The sequence below is a fragment of the Rhinoderma darwinii genome, chromosome 3 (genome assembly GCF_050947455.1).
Source record: "Rhinoderma darwinii isolate aRhiDar2 chromosome 3, aRhiDar2.hap1, whole genome shotgun sequence".
Classification (NCBI taxonomy): domain Eukaryota; kingdom Metazoa; phylum Chordata; class Amphibia; order Anura; family Rhinodermatidae; genus Rhinoderma; species Rhinoderma darwinii.
In genome coordinates, this window is record NC_134689.1 from 94,149,770 (window position 1) to 94,175,800 (window position 26,031).

A 26,031-nucleotide genomic window follows, 5' to 3' on the forward strand; every position below is an offset into this window, starting at 1 on the left:
GGGAATGTGTTGCCAGCAAAACATGTTTTTTTTTTTAGTTAAACAATTAGTGTGTAGGTGATTAAACATTGTTCTAATTTTTTTATTTTTTTTTTACGAGTCAGGAAATATTATAAATTGGATTCAATTTATAATATTTCCCAGCACTGGTCACTAGATGGAGCCATTCCCAAAATTGCAGCATTGCATGTGGTAAAGCAACCACATTGCTTTATGCTGCAAAATTGGGTAAAAATCCCTCGCTCTAGTGAGCTCTCAGATTCCCCCCCCCCTCCTTTATCCTGGCTAGTGCCGGGAGAAACGAGGGGTTTGAACGGTCTAACCTCCTACACTGTGTGTCGCCATTTTTTGAGCTAACACACAGTGTAGTAGGTTTACATGTGCACAAGTCCGGAAGCCGCGACCGGAAGTAGTAATCTTACTGTCCAGCCGCGACTTCCGGTCCACAGGAAAATGGTGCCGGACGGCGCGCATTTCAAATTGAATTGTGTGGGAGCGGCGCATGCGCCGTTCCCACACAGCGGCGTACACGATAGTGGATGGAACGAGCCCCGTTCGCAGTCCCTATGGGACTGGAGCTGCCGTATTCCATGTCTGTATGTGTCGTTAATCGACACATACAGAAATGGAAAAAAAATGGCAGCCCCCATAGGGAAGAAAAAGTGTACAAATAAAAAAAAGTAACACACAAATTAATCCAAATGTTTTTAATAAAGCACTAACATCTTTAACATATTAAACATTTTTTTTGGGTGACACTGTTCCTTTAAGAATAATTTTTAGGGATGGTAGGACAGTTCTCCACATTGGGAAAAGGTCTCCGTAGAAACCGCATTAGCTGTTGAGTAGGTTTGGGAGAAAAGAGTTAGTCAGAAGTTGAACCAGGATGGGTCACCTTTATGTTCGAGGGTACCTAAATTAGAAGAAATTGAAGTAGACCAGGATCCATTCACAGACACGTATAGTGGGATAGCAGGGCAACTTCAAAGGTGTGGAGATTTGTGACTAGTTGCCCTTTGCCAGTCCTCTAAGACTTTGCGGAGGGCGATTTTCAAAGGTTTGACCTCTATCCCATAGGCGAAGCAGTGCGGTGCCCTCAGTCAGGGATCCGGATGATGTGGAGGGTATTGTGGCCAGTTATCAGCAGTTTAAGGCGGGATTCACACGACCGGGTCGCGTCCGAGCCCGAGTGCCGGCCGGTAAAATCGGCCATTCTGCCCGGCCGGTTTGCATAAAGTTATGCATCCGTGCCGGGCCGGGCAGATCCGGACAGTGACATCAGCGGCAACTCCTGAAGGGGAATCCCCATGTGTTCGGGGATTCCGCTTCAGGAGTTTCCCCTGATGTCACTGCCCAGATATGGACAGAGACATCAAGCGCTCTGTCCAGGAGCGGAATCCCCGAACACAAAGGGATTCCGCTCCTTCAAGGAGCTAAAGTGCGGCTAGTACATAGCAGAGCGGGGAGATACCTCCCCGCTCTGCTATAGTGGAGTCGCTACAGTAGTAGCTGCAGCTGCTAGCGGCACCATCGAAGGTGTCGCCGGGCCAGGGCGCTTTTAAAACAAGCAGGAGAAGGGAGCCAGCGCAGCGCTCCCTTCCACCTGCTGTACACCCCGGCCCTGCCACACCGTGTACAGCGATGCCATTCGTCAGAATGGCATCAACTCCTCCTCCTCACATGCACTCTGCGCTGTGAGGAGGAGATAGAGCGCAAGAGCCGGAAAACCCGGCCGTCACTCGGGACACATCCCGGTGATGGCCGGGTATTACCCGGCCCCATAGACTTCTATGGGAGCCGGACGGCCGGGTACCCGGGCGAAAATAGAGCATGTCCTATTTTTTGACGGGCGGTTTTCCCGGCCGTCAAAAAAACGGTCGTGTAAATAGCCCCTATTATTCCTAATGCAGCCGGGTGCCGGCCGATTTTATGAACGGGAAACCCCATCTATACAGAATTTTGTTCTCCCGGAGAGCCAGCGTGATGGGGGCCAGTTGTCTACGCATTTGTAATGTCCCCTCCGAGAGGTCCGTGTACACAGATATCCTCTTGAATTTACTTGGAATTAAGTTTTTTTCTGGTAACAGTCATAGCGGGGTTCTTTAATGCGGAAGAAATGTATGTGCGCCAGGACATCACGGGGAACATCTTCAGGCAAGTGTTTTGGTCTGAAGATGGGCCTTATCAATAATTCTCTCAAACAATCTGGCAACAAGGTTTTAATGAACTCCTGCACCCCTCTATTGAGATCCTGTGTTGTGACCTCTTCATGCATTCCCCAAAGTTTAATGTTTCGTTGCGACCGATCCACCAGATCAGCCAGTTTAGCTATGACTTGAGTGAGATCATCCTTTAAGTCATAGTGAGCATCTATAAGCTCATTGTGAGATGAAGTGATTTCTCCCATTTTTGTTTCTATATGCTGGACTCTGTTTGCCTTCATTTACTGGGGTTTTTAGTGGATTACTGAGCCCAGCTAAACCAGCATGCAAAGTGTAGGGCTTGTAACATGGTTTTTCAGCATTCGTTCGTGACCGGATTAGAAGATGAAGGCAGGTTTTCTAAGCTGTCTAGGTGATTTTCTGAGTGGGATTGGGTGATTGAGAATGAGGTATTTCTTATCTTCTCTTGGGGAACATGTGAGTCGTATAGTTTGAAGATGGCATAGACCGTGTCCACATGGTGCATTTGTATAGTGGTGAATGCCGTCTGCATCCTGTGGAGTAGTGGAGTCTCTTATCGGAGAAGGTCTCTGTTCCGTCTGCGTTTGCGGAGACTGTAGCGGCACAGACTTTTGCCTCCAATGTGAGGTGCAGTCTGTTAGCCGTGGGCATGCTAAGTCAGGAGGCAGCTCGGAAGCCTGAGACACCCAAGTCAGCCCCGTCTTGCTCACCGCATGACTGGCGGGGGTAGAAATCTCAATTTTACTGATCTGGCAACAGGTTTACGTCTGCCCCAGGGTTTGTGCAGCCCTGCTCATTACATGCTGCACATGTATGGGGTAGGTGATAGAAAACTGCTTAAAGAGAACCAATGACCGACATGGGCAGCTTTATTACAAGTAATGGAAGCTAGAATCTTGGACTAGAGAGAGGACAACATAATAATACCCGAGTACTCAAACTGTGCAACATAGACCAATGGGAGTCTGCCTGACAACCGAGATGGAATTTGATCTGTTGGCATTACAACTAATCTAGACCAGTTCACAAACAACCCAGAGTTGGATCCAAATGTTTCAATGACTGACACAGCTGATAGGGAAGAGGTAGTCAGCCAAAAACACCAGAATGTATTCAGTGTACGACTCGCCTACATTTTTTTTCTTTTCTTTCTAATTTGAATCTTTAGGATAAAATGTATTGAATTTTTTTTTAATCTTCCCTTCTTCCGGGAGCCATTTTTTAAGTTGATACAACTGAAAGGATTGTTTTTTGTGGGATGTCAAAATGGTTCTATTCAGAAGAATAATAAAATTATAAGTACATCTAAATATTAACTTACTAACTTTTTTGGGGAATGGATAAAAAAAACAATCGAACCAGTGTTTTTTTTTTTTTGTTTTTTTTTTGTGCATTTTAAGTTTACGCTGTTTGACGTGTAGCATACGTAACATGTTACACTTTTTTGTTATTCTTTTGGTTTGGTACGATTATGGCGATACTAAATATACTTGTTTTTTACTACTTTTGCAGAAATGTTTTTGGTCACTACAGTCAAAGAGCCGTAACTTATTATTTTTTTTTAATCTTACAGTCCATATAGCCATATGCAGGCTCTTTTTTGCAGGACTAGTCATATTTTTTTAAATATAATTATTTTGGTGTACATATCAATTATTGCTTTAACTTTATTTTTCTTTTCATCGGGGGACATAGCCCCAGGGCTCTAGGCCCCAGCCACTAGGAAGCTGACACTAGTTAGGAAAATACGCCACTCTGCCCAGGCAGGCCACACCCTACCCACAGACACTGGCTAAATATGTTCTAGCCTAATGCCAGTAGGAGGTAGACATGACTTGTTTCTTCAGGTCTGCAGTTTTTGTTTTTTGTCCCTCCGCTGCAGGTGGGTTGTCAGCCTGGTCAACCCCCTGTCTGTGCCCCCGGCAGTTCTATGCACTATATTTTTTTTTTTTTTTTTTTTTTTTTTTTTTTTTTTTTGGTTTTTTTTTAGTCTCTGTTTCTGGTGGCTGCGCATAGGCAGAATCCCTTGTCTTCGCACTGCATAAATTGTCCTCTTGAGTTGCTGTAATGGCTACATTTTGGGCTGGATTAATCTGCCCATTCAGTTTAGTGTAGATAAACGTTCTCCAGGTACAAGGAGTGGGAGGATGGCAGGGAGGACTGCCTATGCCACTCCACTCCCATCTATTTGGCTCTGCATCTCTGTACTGTAGATTCTAAGGGATGGGGCTTTTTTTTTTTACCTGGTTCCCCCATATGGGTCATGCTCTGCTGGTGCTGTCATGGGAACCTCTGTGGAAAATATAAGATTATTCTTACCATTAATCTATTTTCTGTAAGCCCATTACAGCACCGAAACGGATTCCTGACTGAAAACTTGTAGAAACAATTTCATCTTTTTAAAAGGGGAAATACCCCTTTCCTCAGTCTGTAGCAAGATTTTCAGACAGATTTTAGCTGGAGTTTATGCATACAAACACTGGGGAATTTACCACGACCGTTTCATACGTCCGTCTTAATAAATTTAGCGCACATTACTCCAGCATGCTTTTAAGCGACGCATGCATTTTAATAAATTCTGAGCATCTTGGGCTGTCAATGTGCCACACTGAAATCTACGCCAGCAAATCGCTTGATCTCCATTCTCTCTTGTGGGAAAAGTGAGGGGGAAAAAATGTGGGTCTAGTGTTGGGCTCACAGAAAATAGATTACAGGTAAATGTAATCTCTTTTTACACCCATGACCGCACCATGAAAGAATGGTAAATCCTTTCACCAAAGGCTAGTTTATTGGACTGAAGGTCTCTGGGACGCTCCAAGTGGCTGCTCTGCAGCCTTTGAGGTACATACAGAATTGGTCAAGTGAGCCCAAAACCCTGAAGCGGGAAATTTGGAGCATAGGCTAGACAAACGGCCTTATCAATCTATCTGGCAGTGGTCCTAATAGTCTATTCCCTTTTACTTGCTCCTTCAAACTAAACAAAAAGCTAAGGGGACTTCCTCCAATCTGTAGTAACATCCCAAATATTTGACCAGACACCTCCTAACTTGTAATGTGTGCAGCTTCTCTACCTTACTATTCTTGGGGTCCTGACAATGTAGGTAACACAATTTTCGGTGAGTGGTGAGTTTGTCACTGCCTTGGGTAGAAAAGCAAGATCTGTTCTAATCCCCACCATATCGTCGGGAATATTAGTATAGGGAGGAGAGGCTGATAAGGCACAAATTTCTCTTACCCTCCTAGCAGAAGTGATGGCAATCGAGAAAGCTACCACTTTATAGAACAAGACCCACTGGGTTTTAAAGGGATGACTCAGAGGCTGGAAAGGCAAGTATAGGTCATCAAAAATTGTCCACTATTCTAGAGCTAACTGTTCGAGCTGACACTGTAATCATGGGGGTAGGGAAACAGACAAGTGAGCCCTAATCTACCCGCCACTCGGTCCCTGCCTACTTGCAACGACCCGCCCTAGGCGACGGGGTACAACTGGGCGACGGTCCCTACACTCAAGTGCACGACAGACAGACAAGGGAACACAGAACCTAAGGGAAATGGGGCAGTTGCCCACGGCAACACAGTGAGCAACATGAGTAGTAAACGAGCAGAGTCAAACCAGGAGAGCACGAGGTACCAAACGCAGAGCAGGAGAGTAGTCCGCAAGCCAGGGTCCATACGAAGCAGGGACAAATAGTACAAGAAGCTGCAGCAGGGCCAGGAAACCAACAGAGAAGATTCACAAGCAAGGAGGAACAGGAAAGGCAGGTATAAATAGACAGAGGGCGGGAGGTAGCTCCGTCTGGCCAGGCTGCGATAGGCTCTCCCACTCCTAAGCCTGCAATCCTGAGTGGTGGAAGATGGAGTCAGTCTCACAGACCTAGAAGCAGGTGCAGACTGATTACCTATGGGCGTTGATAAAGAAGCTGTGCCTGGCAGATCCTTTACAGACACTTGAAGATCTAGGGAAGACAGAACGATGACAAGTCTTCAAGACATCCACTTGAAGGGCTTACAAGTGAAATTTTACCCACCTTACAGCTGGGATATAAGATTTAATTTCCTCTTAGGGCCCATTCAAACGTACGCGAATCTCGTCCGTGTGCTGTGCGTTGAAACAGCACACGGCCCCATTGACTTCAATGGGGCTGTTCACACATGCGAGAGTCCGTTGCTTGAAACTCGCATGTCCTGTATTGATGCGTTTTCACGCACCTAGCTGCCCATTGAAGTTAATGGGTGCCTGAAAACCACAGACAGCACACTGATGCACAAAGTTTAAAAAAAACAAAACGCTTGTGCGTTAAAAAAAACCACTGGTGGAGAACGCAACACACATTTACAAGTTTTTTACGCGTGTAAATCTGTCACACTTGTGTGAATGGAGCCTTACTCTGACATAGCCTCCCTGATGGCCCTTATCAAATTAGTCATTCTTTCAGTTATCGCTGGAATCTTTGATTGGGGTAGAAAAGAAGCAGATCTAGTAGGGTTCCAAAAAAAGAGCACTGTTGGGAGGGGTACAAGCAAGATTTTTCTTTAATTTCCAATCCATCTTCCCTAGAATGCTGACGAACTTGTCTAAATGACTTGAGCACTATAATGTATTTTTCCCTTCCATGATCTATCATTTTGTCTACTAACTTGGTGAAGATGGTTTGGAGAGGGGGGGCTTTGACACTCTAAATGAAAGCGCTTCTATGTTGGATTGCCTTGATTTTGCCGGTGTCACAACTTTTAGTAAATTCTGTGAACATGGATGGATGGGTACATGTTAGTGTTCATCCTTTGTTGACTTGCCGTGATGTAGCATTTAAAAAGGTAATGGACCAGGAACTGAATTTACTGTAATTAACTTTTAGATTTATTATAGTGCAGAAGGAGCGGTTCAGTTTTCAGAGTAGAAAGCTTTGATTAAAACACTCTCCCTCCTCTCTCATCAGGGCCGAACTTATTCCATTCACTCCTTCGCACACAAAGTAATAGCATGTCCTGGTGTGTGGGATGAAGTATAGAACGGGCTCATACACTGCGGGTATTGGCTGTGTATTACAGCTGACCAGCTAGACTAACCGCCAGGAACAGCGATCGCGCAGTTTAACTGCTTAAGTGCTGTGGTCAAAAGCGACCGCATGCAGAAAGTGAGGGGCGGCCTCCTTCGACAGCCCATCAGCCTGTGACTCGATCGCAGGGGGGGTGGTAGTCATGGCAGCCCAAGGGTCTAACTAAGGCCCCCAAGTCTGCCTTGTGTCTGTTAATCCAGGTCTCTGTAAAAATGACAATATACTGCAGTACATTAGTATTTTAGTATATTGTACAAGCGATCTAACTATTGCTAGTTCAATCTGAGGGGGACTGATTGAGTGTAAAAAAAAAAAAAAATGAAGTAAATGTTAAAAGTTCAAACCCCACCCCTATTTCCATTTTTTTTTTCTCTGAAGTAATGTAAAAACAAAATCTGTATCGCTGCGTCGAAGTCTGAACTATTACAATATAACACTTAACTTGCACGGTGAATGTCATAAAAAAAAAAAAATCGCTGTTTTACATTTCGCCACCAAGACCGCATCGGCAGGATTGCCCCTTGAACGAATAGGAACAGGAAACCGATTAAAGGCCCCATTCCTATCCCCAGTGTTTTCCTGTTCCTAAAAGGACAAGACGTATACAGGTTCAGTGCTGGGTCTATCCTAGCAGAAGAAAAAATGGGCAGTGTGAGGCGATCAGATATTCACCCTTCCTCGCACAGGTTTTTTTTTTTTTCAACTGCCTAAAGCACTTTTAGTCTGAGGAGTTTTTTTTGTTTTTTTTTGGGGGGGGGGTGGTTAATAAATTGCCTCTCTAACAGTTACCGAGGATCGTTCCCCTCTTTTTGGTGTCTCAGATCCTGAGTTCCAGTTACCCGTCTGATTCTCCTATTCCAGAATCTTCTTTATAAGGTAAGAGAGGTCATTTAGTTCCTTAACTCCTAAGAGGTCTACTCCAGAAAACTCCAAGCGTTCTGAGCCACAGGTTGTCAGGGCCAGTAAGTAGCAACCCTCTAGGTGTCTTTCATTCATTTAATTGGTATCCCCTATTGTGTATTTTAGGGTGACAAACATGCTACTCAAAAAGCCAAAGCCCATTCCAAAAAAATTAGATCCCTTTCCCAACCAGAAGATACTGAAAATTGGGATGAAATTCCTAATGTGTACATGCAGGTCTCCAAAAAGGTTAAATTTGCCCTTAGAAGATTCATCCCAATTGCGCGACCCTATGGACTGTAAAATAGATGGAGTCCTTGGGAAAACTTTGGAAGCCACTACATCCATTTTCAGACCAATGTGTCAGCTACTAGTGTTGCTACTAGTGTTAAAGCAGCTGGAAGAACACAGAAAATAAAATCTCAAGGGAACAAATATTGTGACTTGGTGTTCGTTTCACTCCAGACCTCTGCAGTCACAGATCCTGTCATCCTAGAACAGAACTCTACTATCTCTGGACAGAAAATGTTCCTACCTCTAGCAGTAAGATCATACCTCAATTGGTTGAAAAATCCACAAGATCTAAGCAATTGACTTCCCTCGATATTCGAGCCGGCAGTGTTAATCACAAAGTGAGGTATAGTGCGGTTGGGTTGCGCAGGTAAAAGAAACATTCTTTCAAGGCAAATGGCCAGAAAAACACCATGCATTGTCTAGGAAAAAAAAAAACATGCAAAAATCATGTCGCTGGCCCAACCAATAAAAAAAAGTTAGACCCATTTAACTAACACGTGCTAAAAATGGCTAAACACTGTCTGGTCCTGAAGACTCAAAATAGCCTGGTCATGAACCGGTTAAAGCAACAAGTCTAAGGCCTAGAATTACAAACTTGGTCCCTTCCTGGAATCTAAATTGGGTACTTACAGCATTTACCAATAAATCTTCCATCAAGTTCATCACCGTAAATGCAATTTGTCTGATGGTTAGAACCGTCCGACACCCGCTTTACCCGGCACAGGACATCCGTGCTGGACTTATGTCAGAGCGCCGTGAAAAGGCTGCGCTCTGGCATAAGTACCCTTAACGGCCGCCGTGAAAAGACGTATTGGGGGCGTGGGTTGGACCAGCATGAGAGCAGACTCTTGATTTTTCTCTCTCTCACTGACTGAAGCTCAACTCAGCTCAAATAAGCCTGTATTTCTACAAAAGGACTCGTTAGTCATAGCGACGACTATCTCAGTACCTGCTCGTAATAATTCGGATTGGAAGAGAGACTCTGCTTACCCTGCGCATCTCCCTTACCTCGGCAGTCTCACGAGACGTTGCGGCCCAACAACACGTGGAGACCGGGGAGTAAATTGCAGATGGATTCCGAATTCTTTTGAGGCTGACAACGCAGTTCAGTACCGGTCGTCCTCTGGGGACCAAACGTCGTTCTGAAAACGGCATAAAACAACCACAACCTACACAAGTCGTCTACTCCTCCTATGTTCGTCGGTGCTGTGAGTATTTGTCTTCTACCTTCAAGTCTCTGCAGATGGCCTCCCTCCTGTAATCCACAACGGCTTACACATCTTTTTTACCAGAGTGAGTACATATGCTGTCATTTAGTATATGCAGTTAGAGACTAGGACCTTTAAAATCTTTACTCAATACAACACCTCTTTCCGCCATTTACGAAACTGCTGCGATCTTCATATAAAATAGTGTACTGCACTAGACCAGACTTTACTCTTTGTATACCATCTTGGAATTGTTTGGCAGATATTAACAGTTTTCTCTGCAACGAGTGGCATAATACTGTATACTTGTTAGGTTCTTCTGAGCGTGACCATAACTTCTTGAATATCACTATGGGCGGTACAACAAAAAAAAAAAAATGCCAAATCCAAACCAACAAAGCTCAGTTTTTTCATAATACATCTAGGGCAGAATCACTAGATTCAAGAGCCCCTGGAAGCTCACCTAGTGTCAGAAGCGGTAATTAAAAAGCTTCTAAATTCATTGAGAGATTCTCTTCAAACAGATATCCGGCAAGCCATGAGGTCAGATATTCAATCCATTGGCTACATGTACAGATCACACTGAAAGATGGCGGATTTTGCTAAATCCCATAATTCACTTTGTTAGAAAGTCTCTGTACTTCTTAAGTTCTTGATCTGGAAGATCGGTCCAGGCGGAATAATTTGAGAATCCGAGGTATTCCGGAATCAATTACTCCGGATTTGTATCTCAATACCTGACCGACCTTTATGACCTTTTGGTCCTTCCTCAAAGATCCGATCTACATCTAACTATTCATAGAATTCATCATATACCCGAACCAAGACATCTTGCTGCACATCTTTCTAGAGATACTATTGCTCGTGTTCATTTTTATCACGTCAAATATAATTTCTTGAAAGCCCTAAAGGGTTCCCCAGAATTGCCAGACAAATTTAAGAATATATCTATTTATCCAGGTCTCTCTGCGGCCACAATGTTACAAAGGAAGGAATACTTACCTGTCACCAAACTTCTGAGGGAAGGGAATTTTGTACAAGTGGGGATTTCCAGTCAAACTTATATCAAGAAATGGTTCCCAACATGTGTGCTTCTCTCCAGTGGATGCCAGAGGTCTCCTGCACACTTGGGGTTTCCTCTCGACCCCTCCTAACAGTCCGTTTAGTAAAAAAGATGTCCGACCAGAAATCGTGACGCCTATGGTCCGAAAAAGTAAACCGATCTAAACAGAGTTGGGGATTGAAAATGTTCTATTTCTAATTGCTTTTAGGTGGAAAAGCTTCAGTTTAGTGTGTCTCTCTGCTTGGGTCAGACCGAGAGTGACTAAGTTCCACTGACTTTTCCTCCCTTTATTTTCCCTGTAGAGGGAGGGAGGGATATTAATTGTGCTGTTCTTTGGATCCAGTATAATTTGTTTTGTTTTATTTCCTTTTGTTATATACTGTCGTGTGTTGATAGCAAGTATACTTATACTTCATTTTGTGAATTATCTGTGGTAATCTCAATGGGAATAAAGTTCCTTTCATTTAATTTTCATGGGTTGAATTCCCCATTTAAAAAGTCATTACTTTGGAAAGCAGTAGTTAAATCCAGAAGTGATGTATATATTCAGGAATCGCATTTAAGCACTAAAGATACACATCTTCTTTAATACTCTCTCGATCTCCCCAGGTTTTTTCAGCTTCTATAGCTAAAAAGAAGGTTGGGGTGACCATAGCAATTAAAAATTCTGTTGCGTTTAAAAATGTTAAATATCATTGATCCAAAGGGTAGATACGTGATTCTTATTTGTGAACTTAATGCTATTACTTTTACAGTGGTTTCGGTATATGCCTCTAATACTAGACCACATTGATTATAAAAAAAATATATATATATTGCAAAGGCTAAAGCTGTACAACAAGGAGGTTTGATCTTATGTGGTGATTTTAATGTTTCTCATGCTCAGTTAGATCGATCAGTGAATAATAATAGATTGTCTTCTGACTTGAGTGACATATTGGAGGAAAACCTACATGATGTCTGGAGATAGCAACATGCCTCAGAGGGACTACTCCTTTTTTTTTTTTTTTTTTTCTTCAGCCCAACATCAAGTTAACTCTAGGATAGACATGTTTTTGGTGGATAGGGGTATACTTCTGAATTCGATATCCTCAAATATAGGACTAATAACTTGGTCAGACCATGCCCCTGTTGAGCTGCTTCTATCTGATAAGTATGATTTACCTCCTAGATCCCCTTGGAGACTTAATACTCCTCTTTTAAAGTCCCCCAAGACTCCATTGAAAAGGACTTAAGATTTTTTTTTATATCAACGCTCCATCTGCTTCTTCCCCTGAATTATGGTGTACCCATAAAGCGTATATTAGAGGTATATTTATACAATTAGCGGCCAGAGCCAAAAAGAAATTAACTTTGGAAATGTACACAGTCTTGGGTATGATTAAACCAAGTCCTTCGATTGCTCATAATCATATGTTGAAAGACTTAAGGAACAAATTAAAATCTTTGAACTTGTGTTATTATGAAACTAATTTTGAAACCTAAAATTAAATTTTTATACACTAGGAGATAGGCCTAGTAGACTATTGGCGAACAGAATGAAAAAACAAACCGCTAAATCAAAAATATCCTACATCAAAACGACAGATGGTTCAGACACTTATGATCCACCAAAAAATAGCGGATGCGGATTATTAAAGTAGACTATATAACCTCAAAGATGATCCTTCACTTCCAAAAGTCACTTTAGAATCAGCCCAGATATTTTTGTCTTCTCTGAACTTACCAAAATTGTCTGATCAACATTTGGACAGATTAAACGACCCCGTCTCAGATCAGGAAATCCGAGAACTTATAGGATCCTCTAAACAAAATAAATCCCCAGGTCTGGATGGCCTACCCAATGAATATAATAAAACATTTCTTAATGTTTTGCCTTTATTCACATGACCTGTTTAGAAATATAGCACTTCATGGATCACCTCCCTCGGAAATGTTAAAAGCCATAATTGTTACTATACCTAAGCCTGGAAAAACCGCTGATTCTCCGGCTAATTGTAGACCGATTTTCACTGTTAAACAGTGATATAAAATTTTTCTCCAAATTATTGGCTTCTAGATTAAACTGATTTCTGTTTTCTTTGATAGCACCAGTTCAAGTTGGTTTTGTTAAGGGAAGACAGACCAGAGATGGGACTAGGAGAGGTCTAGATTTAATTCAAATTGAGCATAATTCAGAGGTTCCTGCAGTGCAGATTTCATTAGATGCGGAGAAAGCCTTTGATGAGGTTAACTGGCAATTCCTAGAAGCAGTTCTGGATAAATTTGGCTTCAAATCTTATCAAAGATGCGATTCTTTCTTTATATTCCTCCCCATCGGCTCAAGTATTTATATATTTTTTTTTTATTTTTTTTCTCTGTCTATTCGAATTGGTAATGGCACTCGTCAGGGCTGTCTCCCCTAATTTTCACCTTGTGTATTAAGAGCCATTTGCTGAATTAACACTTCGTTCTCCTGATATACTGTGTCTACAGGTTGGATCCAAAGAGCACAAAATAGGGCTGTTTGCCGACTGTCTTGTTAATCTGTAAATCTCCTCTAGGAACGATTCCTAAAATACTTAGTTATACAATCCTTTAATTTAAACCTTTCCAAATACTCAATGATGCCTATTCATATCTCCCCACAACTGAAATCTTCTCTTTTTAGATTTGACTTTGCTTGAGCTGATTCGGGTCTGAATTATTTAGGTATAACGCTCACGCCCCAGCCATCTCAGGCAGTTCTTGTTAATTACTCTAATCTAATTAATTGAGTCTCAAACAAGAGTGTGAAGTTAGAACATCATCTTTCTTGGATTGCTAGAATTCAATTAGTTAAAATGTTCATGCTCTCCAAATTTCTATATCTTTGCAGAACTATACCATACATCATTCCATGTTCTATTACTTCACAGATCCAATCTCTTTCTTAATTTCGTTTGGAATAAAAAAAAAAAAAGGGCTCGAGTGGCAAAGTCTGCTTTATCGGGAAAACAAAAAATGGAGGGTTGGGGATACCGAATGTTGCAGCGTATAGCTTAGCGGCTATTGTAGACCAACCTCACCCATGCTGGAACGATACAGCCTCCTTTTTATGGGTGTATTTGGAAGATCATATGCACCCCAAATTTTTATTGGGAGCTAATGTACCGAAGTTACCTTTGACATCTATGACTGATACTTTACAGGTTTGGTTCAGGTAGATCTGCAAGAATAGGTGGGTTCATGTGCCTAAAGACATTTATTCCAATTTCCGTTACAGAATTTCTTGTACCTCACACTTCATACCTGCAGAAAGCCAAGGTGTCATTGAAGGTATCTGATTTTTATGAATCAGACACATTTCAGACTTTTGAAGGTTTGAAGAAATCTTATCACCTCCCCCATAACTTTTTTTTTTTTTTCTTCAAATTAGACACTGTATCCAATCTATAAAACTCCCACATACCCAATCTAGTTTCACCTCACTACACAAATTCTTAAATAATTGGCAAGGATACTCCAAAGGCTTATGAATTGGTTCTTAAAGAGGCTCTGTCACCAGATTCTCAAATCCCCATCTCCTATTGCATGTGATCGGCGCTGCAATGTAGATAACAGTAAAGTTTTGTTTTTTTTTGTTTTTTTTTAAACGTTAATTTTTGGCCAAGTTATGAGCTATTTTCTATATATGCAAATGAGGTTTGAAATGGACAATTGGGCGTTTTTTACTGGGCGTGTATTGTGTTTTTAACTGGGCGTGTTTACGTGTATGACTCTGACCAGTCAGCATCATACACTCCTCTACATTCATTTACACAGCAGCGATCTGCAGCCACATAAACAGAGATTAACGTTAATCAAGTGTCCTGATAATTAATACACATGAAATCCAGCCTGGATGTCGTGTATTCACAATCCTGACACTTCTGAATCTTTTCTATGAGATTTCCAGCAAGTGAAACGAAATCTTGTTTACCTCCGTAATCTCGCGAGATTTCTTTTCCCTTGCTAGAAATCTCAAAGATAAGTCAGAAGTGTCAGGATTCTAAATACACATGACGTCCAGGCTGGATGGTCATGTGTGTTCATTATCAGGACACTGCAGTAACGTTAATCTCTGTTTATGTGGCTGCAGATCGCTGCTGTATAAATCAATGGAGATGAGTGTATGATGCGGACTGATCACTGATTGGTCAGCGTCATACACGTAAACACGCCCAGTTAAACACACAATACACGACTAGTTGGACATAACGAAAAAGAAACGCCCAGTTGTCCATTTCAAACCTCATTTGCATATATATATAAAATAGCTCATAACTTGGCCAAATATGAAGGTTTTTTAAAAAAAACAAACCCGTTACTGTTATCTACATTGCAGCGCCGATCACATGCAATAGGAGATAGGGATTTGAGAATCTGGTGACAGAGCCTCTTTAATTTAGATAAGAAAGGTAAAGCAAATTCTATGTTGGAGGGGGAGCGGAGAGAAACCTTTTCTGAAAACCATTGGATTACAGCTTCAAATTGGGCAGCAAAACACTAAATGTGTAAATCATACTGAGCTAATGAGGAAAATCCACCTTAGGTGGTATCTGACGCCTTCCAGATTAGCCCATATTATTCCTGGTTCTTCTAACCTGTGTTGGAGGGGCTGTGGACAAATACGATCTCCTCTTCATATGTGGTGGTCCTGTCCTACAGTTTCTGGTTTATGGTCTCAAGTATTTGTTCTTATATCTGAATTTGTACACGCTCCTGTACAGAAGACCCGTGCTCTCGCAATTTTAGATATTTCATTGGGTGAGAGAGACACACCAGATTACTCATTCATCATTTTCTTATAGCCACCAGAGTGGCCATTGCACAATCTTGGAAATCTCCCATTTCCCCCTCAACGGATGTGATCAGAAGGGTTAATAGTCGGTGTTACCATGAAACTTATTTAGTGAACAACTTAAGGCTTCATAGTCGTAATATGCAAAGATGAAATTCATGGACTCAAAGTATTTTGTTTAAATATTTTCTTTGATAAATCATTGAGATACATAGTACTTGTATGGATTATAGAGCTACCACAGACAGTAGTTTGATTTTATGTTCTGTTGATCAGATTGTTGTAATGTTTGAATGGACTTTTGGTCCGGTATCTATATTCTTTGTAATGTATAAAATCTTTCAATAAAAATTTAAATTTGAAAAAAAAAAATTGCGTATTGGCGGTCGTTAAGGAGTTAAGAGCTACAACTTTATTTTTCTGCTGATTATAGATTTATGAATGCTTATTACCATATTTTTCAGACTACGATGCAGTTTTTCTCAGTCTCACAGTCCGCAGTCAAGGGCCCCGGCATCGCCGGGCCCCATGACCGCGTCATTACTTGAAACCCATCCTGACCCATGACGTGTTGGCACATCATGGAGCTGGGGGGGGGGGTGATGTATGGAGCGGGCTCACGCACTGAGCCCGCTCCATACACTGCAGGTGTCCGCTTCTGACACGCTGCTATAACGGCCAGGAACAGCAATTTCGCTGTTCCTGGCAGTTTAAAGGGGTTGTGCTATAAAACACATGTATCCCCATACATATGATCGATAAAGAGAACGGGGACCGAAAGTTACCAAGAGAGCTGCATGAGTAGATGTGACTTCCGCGTTGTGTCCGGCAGCTTCATAGAGATCAATGGGATTCTTCTGCTCATGCGTGATCGGCTCTCCATTGATTTCTATGGAGCTGTGGAACAGATAAGCCGGACACAGAACCCGGAAGTCCAAGCTTCTCATGTAGTGCTTTAGGTGACTTTCAGTCACCTGTTCTACTTATCGCTGGGGGTCCTAGCGGTGGGACCCCCAGCAATCTCACATGTAGCCCCTATCCTGTGGATAGAGGATACATGTGTTTTATGGCAAACCCCTTTAACTAGTTAAATGCCGTGGTCAATAGCGACCGCAGCATTTATAGGGGTTTTTCTATGAAGGACATTTGACATATCCACAGGATATGTCATAAATGTCAGATAGGTGCGGGTCCCAGAGGTGGGACCTGCACCTATCTGTAGAACAGGGCCCCCTAAACGCCGTTCTAGCTTTCTGTGCTCTCCCGGCCACTTGAATACATGTGGAGTTACTGAAACAGCGCAGCTCGCATGCTACGCTGCTTCCGTAACTGTAGTTAGGCAGTTTCAGTAACTCCACATGTAACCAAGTGGCCGCTGGTTCAAGTCCCCTAGGGGAACTAATAAAATGTGTAAAAAAATATATATATTTTTTTACACTCTTGAAAATTTAAGTTAAAAAAAAAACACACCTCTTCCCATTTTTCCCCAAGCAAAATGTAAAAAATAAATTAATTTGGTATCGCTGTGTACATCAAAGTCCGATCTATTACAATATACCATTATTTAACTCGCATGGTGAGTTTAAAAATGTAACCATCAAAATAGTCTTTTGGTCACCTTAGTGCTTAAAATATGAAAAAAAGTGATCAAAAAAATCGTATGTACCAAAAAATTGTGCCAATAAAGCTACGGCTAGTCTCGCAAAAAATAAGCCCTCACACCGCTCAATCAATGAAAAAATATATAAAAACATTTTGGCTCTCAGAATGTGGTGAAACAGAATAAATTTAACAAATACATTTTTTCCTATTTTCTGTTGTCTAAAACCTATGTGCGTCTTATGGTCAGGTGAGTCTTATAGTCCGAAATTTGCAGGACGACTTGTAGCTTTTATCGGTAGCATTTTGGGGTACATGCGACTTTTTGATCATTTTTTGGAAGGCCGGATGAACAGAAAATAGCGATTCTGGCATTTGATTTTTATATTTTTAACTGTGTTAACCGTGTAGGTTAAATGTGTGTTATAGTTTGGGTTGGTACAGATGTGGTGATAGAAAATGTGTAGTTCTCATACAGAAATTTGTAAGGGGAATTATTTTTTTTCTGGGATTTTTAGGGAACTTTACTGTGCAATATTATGTTTTGCTTTTATGCAATACTCCTGTATTAGTGTATTATACATGTCAGTGTAAGACTGACCGGCATCTATTAGGCCAAGGCTTTGGCAGACAATAATAGGCAGACCTGGAGGCCTTTGTTAGAATCCCAGCTACCATAAAATCCATCGGCACCCCGCGATTGCATATCGGGTGTGCCGATGGCGAGCCACCCTACCTTTTAAAACGAATTGTATGCCACTTAATAGCGACCGCAAAATTTAAGGGGTTAAACTGGCGTGATTGATTATTTTGACCCTGTCTGCTAGAGCAGGTGCCTGGCTCTGTCACTGCTCTCACTAGATAACATTTTTCGTGTGTGTGTGTGTGTCTGCATATAGTCAAGTACAAGAAAATCAGTCAACCAGAATTTTTGCTTCAAAAGGCAAAAATGTTCTAGCATATGCTTGCATCTATATGCAGTTTTTTTCTCTACTTGCATTGTGCTATACATGGTCTTACCTACGAAGCCCAGCACCTCCCTAGTCTTATACTACAGCCCCTGTTGAACTGCAGAATGTCCGGAGGACTTCTGGTCACCGCAGCGATGACCAGAAGTCCTCCGGACATTCTGCAGTTCAACAGGGGCTGTAGTATAAGACTAGGGAGGTGCTGGGCTTCGTAGGTAAGACCATGTATAGCACAATGCAAGTAGAGAAAAAAACTGCATATAGATGAAAGCATATGCTAGAACATTTTTGCCTTTTGAAGCAAAAATTCTGGTCCTTTAACAGTCTAAACCTTGGGCCCTGGTCATACGGCAGAATTTTTGCGGTGGAATTCAGCCTCCCATTCATTTCAATGCGAGTTGGATGCTTTTTTTTAGCTAGCGGGAAAAAGCATCCTACTCCTATCTTCGGGTAGTTACCGCACGAACCTCCCATTTGAAGGAGGAATCTTCTTGCCGATGGCCGGAATAATTCCGTGACTGGACCCGCCACGCAAAACCCACTGTATGAATTGACCCTTAGAGTACCATTGCTGAAACATGTTACTTTAACCCCTTATGGACTCGGCCTGTTTTCGCCTAATGGACCTGTCTATTTTTTTTCAAATCTGACGTGTCACTTTATGTGATAGCTTTGGAATGCTTTTTTTTATTTTTTTCAAGCTATTCAGAGATTGTTTTCTCGCGACACATTGTACTTTAAGTTAGTGGTAAAATTTGGTCAATACATTGTGTTAACATTTTTGTATTTTCAGGAAAGACAAAATTAGCATTTTTCTAAACTTAAACTGTAGCTAAACGTTTGACAAACTTCTGATATGTCAAACAGACACGAAGCGGCTAAGCGCTCACACGAGCGCTTCAGCTGCTTCGTTCTAGCGATTGGTGGGGGTCTCAGTCCTCTGACCCCCACCAATCCAAACTATGACATATCAGAAGTTTGTCAAACGTTTAGCTACACTTTAAATGTATCTACTTGTAACACATAGTAATATCACAGAAAATAGTTACTAGTTAACATTTTCCATATGTCCACTTTATGTTGGCATTGTTTTTTGAACGTTATTTTTCCAGGACGTTACTAGGCTTAAGTTTAGCAAAAATTTCTCACATTTTCAAGAAAATTTCAAAAGGCTTTTTTTCAGGGATCAGTTCAGTTCTGAAGTGGCTTTAAGTGCCTTATATATTAGAAACCCCCTATAAAACACCCCATTTTCAAAACTGGAAACCTCAAAGTATTCAGAACAGCATTTAGAAAGTTCCTTAATCATTTTGGTGTTTCACAGGAATTAAAGCAGAGTAGAGGTGAAATTTACAAACTTAAAACAGATTTTCTGAAAAAAAACCTTTTTTTTTTTTTCTGTAGCACAGAAGGTTTTACCTGAGAAACGCAACTCCATATTTATTGCCCAGATTCTGCAGTTTTTAGGAATATCCCACATGTAGCCCTAGTGTGGTAAGGGACTGAAACACATGCCTCCGGAGCAAAAGAGTACCTATTGGATCTTGGGGCCTCCATTTTATTAGAATATATTTTAGGCACCATGTCCGGTTTGAAGAGGTTTTGTGGTGCCAAACCAGTGGAAATCCCCCCCCCCCTCCCCCAAAAAAAAAAAGACCATTTGGCAAACTACTCACCTCAAGGAATTTATCAAGGGGTATAGTGAGCATTTTAACCCCACTGGCATTTTGCTAAATTGACTGAAATTAGGATATAAAAAATCTAAATTTTCTCCAATAAAATGTAGAAATCTTCAATATTTACAAGTCAAAAAACCACCCCAACATTAGAAAAGCAATTTCTCTCGATTATGGCATTACCCTATATGTGGCGATAAACTGCTGTTTGGACCCGAAGGGTCAGAAAGGAAGAAGCACCATTTTGCTTTGGAAGCTCAAGTTTTGCTGGAATGGCTTTTGGTGCCATGTCACATTTGCAAAGCCCCTGCGGGACCAAATCTGTGAAAACCATCCAAAAGTGACGCCATCTGGGAAACTACACCCCTGAAGGATTTTATCGAGGGGTAAGGATCATTTTTACCCTACAGGGTTTTTTGCTGAATTTAGTGGAACTAGGCCATGAAAATCTTAATTTTTTTCTAAAAATGTAGTTTTGGCTCACATTTTTCCATTTTCACAATAGATGGAGGAAAAAAAGCACCCCAAAGTTTGTAACGAACTCTTCGGAGCACAGCAACACCCCATATGGGACAATAAATTGCTGTTCGTACCCACGGCAGGGCTTAGATGGGAAGGAGCACCATTTGGCTTTTGGAGCTCAAATTTAGCTGGAATGGTTGCGATGCCATGTCACATTTGCAAAGCCCCTGTGAGACCAAGTAAGTGGAAACACCCCCAGAATTGACCCCATTTGGGAAACTATACCCCTCTATAAATTCCTTCAGGGGTGTAGTTAGCATTTTGACCCCACAGGTTGTTTTTTGTTTTGCTGAATTTAGTGGAAATTGAACATTTTTTTTTTTTCTGATAAATGTGGAAATTTTTAAAGGGGAAAAGAAGAAAAAGCACCTTAACGTTTGAAAAGAAATTTCTACCGATTACAGCAATACCCCACTTGTGGTAATAAACTGCTGTTTGGACCCACAGCAGAGCTCAGAAGGGAAGAGGCACTATTTGGCTTTTGGAGCTCAAGTTTTGCTGGAATTGGTTTCGGGAGTCCTATTGCATTTGCAAAGCCCCTGAGGGACCAAAAGTGGAGACTCCAAAAAGTGACCCCATTTGGGAAACTACCCTCAGATAAATTCATTGAGTACTTTATAGTGAGCATTTAGACCCCACAGGTTTTTGTGGAATTAGGCAGTAAAAATAAACACTTTTTTCCACTAAAATGTTGACATTTTTCATTTCCACAAGGGCTAAAGGAGAAAGCACCCAAACATTTGTAAAGCAATTGAAGGAAATAGAAGATACGAGGCACTCACCGCTGTGGCAATAAAGGATTTATTGAATTAGATCTCTGTCTGTCTGATGTGGAAGATGCCAACAACCGATTCGCGCTACAAGCGCTTTGTCAAGGCGTTTGTGCTCTTTTCTACCGATGAGCACCCCACGGGTAACAATTTTGACAGCTGTATTTCCACAGGGTTAAGCCAGTGGAGTTCCATACGTAGACTGTTTCACCTGGGTTGGGGCAGTGCCAGCCTTCTCTCAATGTTGCGATTTGTAAAGCAATCTCTCCCTAGTACAGCAATACCCCATATGTGGTAATAAACTTCTGTTTGAATACACGGCAGGACTCAGGCCGGAGCGCTACTTGGCATGCAGATTTTGCTGGAATGGTTTTTGGGTGCCATATCGCATTTGAAAGACCACTGCCGGACTAAATCAGTGGAAACTCCCCAAAAGTAACCGGATTTGGGCGACTACGCCCCTAAGGGAATTTATCAAACGGTATAGTGAGCATTTTGACCCCACAGGCTTTTTGCTGAATTTAGTGGAGTTATGATGTGAAAATGAAAATATTTTTTTCTGATAAAACATGGAAATTTTCAATTTTTACAAGGAATAAAGGAAAAAATGTTTTTCAAATGTTGGGGCGCTTTTTCGGATTACGGCAATACCCCATATGGGGTCCTAAACTGCGGTTTGGACACACAGCAGGGCTCAGAAAGGCAGGAGCGCTATTTGGCATGCAGATTTTGCAGAATTGGTTTTTGGGCACCATGTTGCATTTGCAAAACCCTGAGGAACCAGAGTACAGTGGAAGCCCCCAAGAAGTGACCCCATTTCGAAAACCTCACCCCTCAAGGCATTTTATCATTTGCCTGGACATATGACAGGGCTCAGAAGTGAAGAGCACCATGCGCATTTGAGGTATATTTTGGGGATTTTCAACGCATTGGCCCACAATTGCAGGGCTCTGAGGTCAAATAGTAAAACAAATCCCTTAGACATGACTCTTATTTTGTAAACCACACCCCTTAAGGCTTTTTAAGAGGTGTAGTGAGCATTTTGACCCCACAGGTGTTTTTTCATTAGAAATTAATGCGCAGCAGATGGTGCAAAGTGAAAATTGCAATTTTCCACTGATATGTTGTGCCCGGTTTGTGCCACCGAAGACAAATACCTAAAAGTGTTAAGCGCGTTCTCCCGGGTATGGCGATGCCATGTGTGGACGTAAACTGCTGTTTGGGCACGCTGTAGGGTTCAGAAGAGAGGGAGTGCCATTTGACTTCCGGCGTGCAGATTTTGCTTGGTAGTAGTTCTGCTTGGGGTCTTGCTGATATTTCAGTTTAAAATGTGGGAATATATGTACCGTATTTTCCGGACTATAAGGCGCACATAAAATGTTGAGAATTTCTCAGAAATAGAAAGTGCGCCTTATAATCCGGTGCGCCTTATATATGAACCCGACAGTAAAGAGAGGGGTTCATACAGGATCCTTTACCTCTATCGTGGGCGGCAGGGGTCGGCGGCGGCATACCACAGCACACACCATGCTCCTCCCCCCCGTGCGCCTATGAATTTATTCTTCACTTGGGTTTTTACAGTATCCATAAATGGATTGAGCATTACGGCCACCGTAATCAGGAGCCACACTGAGTGATACTTACAGCTCTGTAGGATCCTTGCAATATATCTTTGCTTTAGCGTTAACTATACCCACTACCCCAAAAAATGCCTCCTGTTAAGAGACATGCTTATGATGCAGGTTTCAAGCTTAAAGCTATAAGTTATGCAGTAGAGCATGGAAATAGGGCAGCTGCAAGAGAATTCAACATTAATGAATCCATGGTGCGTAAGTGGAGAAAACAAGAAGATGACCTCCGCCAAGTAAAGAAGACCAAACTGAGTTTCCGAGGAAACAAAGCAAGGTGGCCACAGTTGGAGGACAAAATAGAACAGTGGGTTATGGAACAGAGAAACGCATGTAGAAGCGTCTCCACTGTCTCTATTAGACTCAAAGCCACTGCTTTAGCACGTGACATGGAGATCAAGGACTTTCGAGGAGGTCCTTCATGGTGCTTTCGTTTCATGCAAAGGCGTCATCTCTCCATTCGCACCAGAACTACTGTGTGCCAGCAATTACCAAAGGATTATGAAGAGAAGCTGGCCATTTTCCGCACCTACTGCATAACCAAGATAAATGAAAAGAATATCCAGCCAGAACACATTATTAACATGGATGAGGTTCCCCTCACTTTCGATATCCCCGTAAACCGTACTGTTGAGAAAACAGGGACCAGTACGATATCTATACGTACCACAGGAAATGAGAAGTCATCTTTCACTGTAGTTCTCGCTTGTCAGGCTAATGGCCAGAAACTACCACCCATGGTAATTTTCAAGAGGAAGACTTTGCCTAAAGAAAATTTTCCTGCTGGTGTCATCATTAAGGCTAACCCAAAGGGCTGGATGGATGAGGAGAAGATGAGTGAGTGGCTGAGGGAGGTCTACGTCAAGAGACCGGGTGGCTTTTTTCACAAATCCCCATCCCTATTGGTCTGTGACTCGATGCGCGCCCACTTGACCGATACTGTCAAAGCCCAAGTGAAGAAAACTAATTCGGAGCTTGCTGTCATCCCTGGTGGATTAACCAAAGAGCTCCAGCCGCTAGATATCAGCATCAACAGGTCATTTAAAGTTAAATTGCGAGCTGCATGGGAGCATTGGATGACAGAAGGTGACCACACATTCACCAAAACAGGGAGGCAACGCCGTGCGAGTTATGCCACTATGTGCCAGTGGATCGTGGATGCCTGGAAGAATGTATCAGTCTCCAGTGTCATCCGAGCTTTCAGGAAGGCTGGAATCACCACTGAAGAGCCTAGCAGCAGCAACGAAACCGACTCGGATAATGAAGAGGAGGACCCCATGCTTGATGCCGAAATCGCCCAACTGTTCAACTCCGACACTGAAGATGACGGATTTGATGGATTTCTGGTGGAGGAATGAACTGAAAAAGTACGGTAAGGGTATGTGCACACACACTAATTACGTCCGTAATTGACGGACGTATTTCGGCCGCAAGTCCCGGACCGAACACAGTGCAAGGAGCCGGGCTCCTAGCATCATACTTATGTACGACGCTAGGAGTCCCTGCCTTGCTGCAGGACAACTGTCCCGTAGTATAATCATGTTTACAGTACGGGACAGTTGTCCTGCAGCGAGGCAGGGACTCCTAGCGTCGTACATAAGTATGATGCTAGGAGCCCGGCTCCTTGCACTGTTCGGTCCGGGACTTGCGGCCGAAATACGTCCGTCAATTACGGACGTAATTAGTGTGTGTGCACATACCCTTAACGTTTTGATTTGCAATTACAGCTGAACCAGTTGCAAGTTATTGTTAAAAAGTGTAATAAATTTTGACTTGCAGTCTGAGCAATGGTTTATTTAACGGTAATGTGCTGCGCCTTATAATCCAGTGCGCCTTATATATGAAACATGATTGCTTACAAGGCGCTCATAGAAAGTGCGCCTTATAATCCGGTGCGCCTTATAGTCCGGAAAATACGGTAAGCTGTGCAGAATACATCAGGGCAGAAGAGGGTATAATGGGTAAATAAATCCGCAGATGTGAGACCAGTGTTGCACTGATAAATGGTGCCAGATTTTATCCGCTTTTGGAGCACTCTGCACATTGTGTTATGTTCTGAGAGCCAGAACTCTTGTTTTTCTTCACCGGAGCTGTGTGAGGGCTTATTTGTTGCGGGACAATCTGTAGTTTTCATGGGTACCATTTTGAGGTACCCACTCTTATTTTTATTGTTTTATTCGATTTATTTATTTTTGATTTTTTTTTTGTGGCAAGTAAGGTGACCAAAACCCCCCCCCCCTCCCCCCTTTTTTTTTTTTTGTCATCATATTCTGAGAGCCATAACTTTTATTTTATTTTTTATTTTTTTCCAGTCAAAGCTGTGTAATGGCTTGTTCTTTGCAGGACAGGTTGTAGTTTTTATTGGTCCTGTTTTGGGGTACGTGACTTTTTGATCACTTTATTCCATGTTTTGGGAGGGGTCGTGATAAAAAATGCCAGAATCGCTATTTTTTTTTTCTATTGCGGTGTTCACACGGTGCAGGAAAAGTTTTAGGACTAATTCACACGAGCGTGTTAAATGGCTGTTGAAACAGCGGCCATCCCACGGACCTATGTAATTGAATGTGGCCGTTCACACAGCCGTTGTTTCAACGGACTGTGTGAAGGGTCCGTGGGAAAATAGGACATGTCCTATCTTTTCACGCATCCCTCCATAGACTCTCCTATGGGGGATGCGAGACAGAGTCCCGCAGCACGGATGCACCTCGGCTGTGAAAGTCATTTTTCACGTCAGAGGTGCTCAACACTTGTGTAAATAAGGCCGTTGTTAGGCCTCCGGTCTGCCAAAACAGTCATCGGAACCCCATGATTTGCATTGCGGTGTTCCAATCTGCTAGGAAACACCATCAATGCAGCGCTCTTGAGTGCTGCATCTAAGGGGTTAATCTGCCGGATCAGAGACCAGCTCCAGTCCTGGCCTGGCCCCAGGGTGTCAGCTGTAATATACACCTGACACCCGCTGGCGATGGCACGGGCTCAGCTTCTGAGCCTGCATCAGTAACACCGCGTATCAGTACGTTGTGTTGCGTTAACGACTACGTACTAGTGCGTTGGATGTCATTAAAGGGAATAGGAAGCCATACAATTTGAAATAAGTGCAGTCGACCCCTGTCTGAACAGTAGAATGGTATAGTTCATGGATCAGTCCTGTGTAATGCATCCATGGGGTAACTAAATAGGACTAAACATGACATTGGTCATGTGGCTCCCACGTCTCATGACCCCTGCCATTCAGCTGCAACCGTTACATGACATACATGTGCTGGATCAGCACACCGGACACATCCATGAGCTGAACTGGTAAAAGATTATGGTTAGAGTAACAAGTGCTTCACTGTAGGTGTTTACTTAGGCAGCCATGC

General features: G+C 42.4%; 1 protein-coding gene across 4 annotated transcripts in view; it reads left to right on the top strand.

Moving 5' to 3' along the window:
• The window catches only part of SIMC1 (SUMO interacting motifs containing 1), an 83,416-nt gene that overhangs the window by 54,144 nt on the left and 3,241 nt on the right, over positions 1-26,031 (top strand). The window lies entirely within an intron of this gene.